A 3870-nucleotide genomic window follows, 5' to 3' on the forward strand; every position below is an offset into this window, starting at 1 on the left:
CCTTTTTTGAAGAAGAGGTCTGCGAGGTTTCTAAAGCTAGGTTACTTCTAACATCTTTTTGGTTGGACCTTTAAAAAGAATCACAACCTACAAAAACTCCAGGCCCTTTTTTAATAAGGTTTTTGCATGGAATCTGAATGGCAGAAATGGCAATAAGGCCCATATTTTGAACAATGAAGAACAATCTAGGGTGCAGAGCTAGGGAGTTAATGCAAATATTTTGATGTTTTCTCTTTTAAACTTGAAAATTTGTTTGCTTTATTTTATTAGTTAACATAGTAAAATAATAAATGACAGCAGATAAAGCCCCAAGTGGTCAATCCAGTCTGCCCGGCAAGGTGTTTAGGGTTGTCACTGCTGCTCCATGCAGGTTACCCCTATGCAGAAATGTTATACCTAAAAAGGGAAAGAGAGGGGGCCTGATAACCCCTCCTTTCACTCATCTTTTATGGTGCAAATAGTAATATTTTTGGAAATTGTTTTCTTGTGTGCCTACCTCTCTGTTTTTCTACACCTAAAGTTACCACAGGTTACTCTGTTTCTTCATTTTCCTCCTCTCGCCCACTTCCCCCCCCCCCCCCCCCCCATCTCTCTCACACACACACACATCCCTTAACAGTACTAGCCTGGGGAAACCTGAACTTGTTAGATTGCAAAAGCTAAGCTAGGTCAAGCATGGTTTGCACCTGAAGTCCGGTATAGAAATATATATTAAATAAATAAATAGGGAACCAGCAGGGAAGAGCAGGCACTTTAGATTACAGAAAGCAACAGCAAACCTCTACAATATTCTGACAAACAAAGGTGTCAGCGAGGCAGTCACTGGACATACCAGTGCCCAGGGCAAGGACTGATTTTAGGCGCACTCCCCTCCGTTCCCTTTGGGGCTCATGGGCCCACAAGGTGACTCAAAAGGGGAGCTTGGTGTGCCAGGTGGTCACCCTGTTTGCCCAGCCCATGTGATTGCCCTGGTGGCAGGCACAGAGTGGGGCTGTGATCACCCAACTCTCAACACCTAGAAATATGTAAAAAGAGGATAGGAAAAACAAGGATGCTTTACCAATTTAAAATTCTGTGACAACCTGTAACCCATCTGTGTCTTTCTTTTCCTTAAGCCGAGGAGAGTTAACGTATCCCATTAGCATTTCAAGTTTAATAAAATAGCCTGTTTCTCTCCTATTTCTATTCCTTTGTACTTTCAGAATCAATCCTTATTACCTGACTAGTACATGGACACACACTCTTTGCCTGTGTTTTACCATTTTACAGGATCCAAAGATTAACAAGGACTAGACACAAACAATAGAAATGGTAAAATGAAAACAGACAGAAATCTTCTTTGACAGTGTTGCACTGATCCCCGACTGCGCAGACCGTACTCTACAAATATATGAAGAATATCAGGGGGAGGGTTTCATGCAGACCAAACAAATACATGTGGCAAAATAAAGGAAAAGAACTGCTTTTGATCTTTATAAAAGAATCTTTTTTCAGTGTTGTACTTAATGTAATTGCTTTTATCTATTTCCTGTAATCATGGGCCATTTAGAGGGTTGCACTCTATGGAGAGTAGTTTTATTATTATTGCACAATGTAAATATGTTATTTATTGTGATACCCTATATGGTATGTATTTTATATCAGTATGGATGATTATAGGCAAAGGAACTCATTTCTGTAATAAGAAAAACGCACCATACACCTTAAACAAGAGTAATGAAGAATAGGGTGCTCCTGTATTTGTGTTGATCTGTGAATGGATGTCTCTTATCTTTAAGCTGTTGAAGTAGTTGGTAGTTGAGCATGTTGGGGTAGGATGGGGAGGGATTCAGGGTAAATCCATTGTTATTGATCTATTTAAAGTTTTGCTGTGCTGTATGTTTTTTTCTCTCGATTACATTCAAGTGAAAACTTGGAATCTAATATGGGAAGGGGATTGATTTACTCATACAATTAATAAAAAAGAATGTCTTTAAAAAAGAATGTCTTTATTATCTGATTGTTGTGAGTTATAGGTATTGCAAACTTGTGTGTTTCTTACCTTGAATGTAAATAAGTGGAAAGGCAAGTTATAAATCTAAGCAATAAACACTAATTGGGTGCACTGTTCTAGACAATAACTTAAGAATCTATATAGCCATTCTACTTTGCTATTAAAAAAAATACTTCGGATTTCTCTAAAAAATAAAAAGTTATTAGATCTAGTGGGAGCATGCAACTTCCAAATGAAAAACTAAGTTAATCTTTCATTTTGGTGCCAGTATATGGTAATGTTTACTGTTAGTTATTTATTTTTATTTATTTATTGTTATTTTATCTATTTATTATTACTTCTTAATTGTTAACATTATTATATATATTTTCCTGTTATTTGGATTAACCATGTTCATTGTAAACCGCTAACTTGAAGCGATAGTTACTGTTCATTGTAAACCGGGGTGATATGTATATTATACAGGAACCTCCGGTATATAAATCCTTAAATAAATAAATAAATAATGGACTACAGTCTCAATCAATGCATTTTATTTAATTATAATAATAATTTGGTGTCTCGCCTCTCGCAATGCATCAAAGCAAGGTACAATTTAAAAACACAGATATACACAAATAAAAATCCTTAAACATGTATGCCAAATGTACAATATCACACAGACCATTGTGCAAACAATAATAAAAGAAGCATCTGTATCTGCACATTGCCAGAATATCCCAGGACTACTGGCCAAGTGCTTTTTCGTACAGGCATACCTTTAATTTCTTTTTCTAAATGGTGAATAACTTGTTTCCTATCACAATTCCCAGGGAACACATCCACAGTACTGCAGCATAACAAGTGAACAAACGCTGTCAATTTCGCCATCACTATGGAGGGAGTAGCCAAAAGAGCCAGTTGAGAGGATCGGAGGCTGCTCTCTGGAATGTAATATGACAGCAAATTCATCAGGTATGTTGGTGGTCGCTATATGGAAAAAATTATACATCATTGAAATGACCTTGAATTGTAACCAAAGCTCCATAGACAGCCAATGTAGCTCCTTCAGAATAGGGGTGTCATGGCCATTACTCTTAAACCCCCAATAACAGCCTCACAACTGTGTTTTGCCGAAGCTAGAACATTTTAGTGGGAGGCTAATCTATTTAATTTGTAACTAAGGAATGAATCGCGAGAGCCAAGTCTTTCTTTTCTACAAACTGATGTAACTGTCTTTGTGGGGCGTATTGAAGTCCTGTGGGGCTGAGTTGCTGTATAGAAGAACTGGGTAACATACATGGCTATTCACTCCTAGGACATCCCTGTTATCACACGCTCTCATTAACTCTTCCCCATTCTGTCCATGAAAAATATTTTAGTAACACTAAGACTAGAGAATTAGATTCTCCCAAAAAATCATTTAGACCTCTGGAGAGTGAATATTGTCACCCCTCCCCCTCCCCTACAGGAGCTCCTATTCCCATCCCTAACATGTCCATGCCCCAGGAGATACACATCATATTATTACTGTCATTCTCAGACAAGGCGTGGGTCCCCCTCCTTCTACCATGCACAGCCTGCTCGATGTGCATTTCCCCACCTCGACTCAGTCTGTTCTACAGTTTTCCTTGTTCTCTACTGTTCCTCCCCTAGATGCCTGTGCCAGTGATCCCATTGCGGAACTGCCTCCGGTTCCAATTTTAGCCTCGATGGCAATGGCAGCAGTAGTGAGCAGCGCCCCCTTCTGTGGTACATGGGGAGTCTATGGCCATTAAAATTCCTCCCTGGCGATACTGGCGAAGAGTGATCAGAACAGCAGGTGCAAGCGCAGGAGCCACAGGCAGTGCTCCTGTCCTCGCAGCTCTTCTCGTTCCTCATCCCCCACTTCAGATGGT

This window comes from Rhinatrema bivittatum, chromosome 9 (assembly GCF_901001135.1).
Source record: "Rhinatrema bivittatum chromosome 9, aRhiBiv1.1, whole genome shotgun sequence".
Classification (NCBI taxonomy): domain Eukaryota; kingdom Metazoa; phylum Chordata; class Amphibia; order Gymnophiona; family Rhinatrematidae; genus Rhinatrema; species Rhinatrema bivittatum.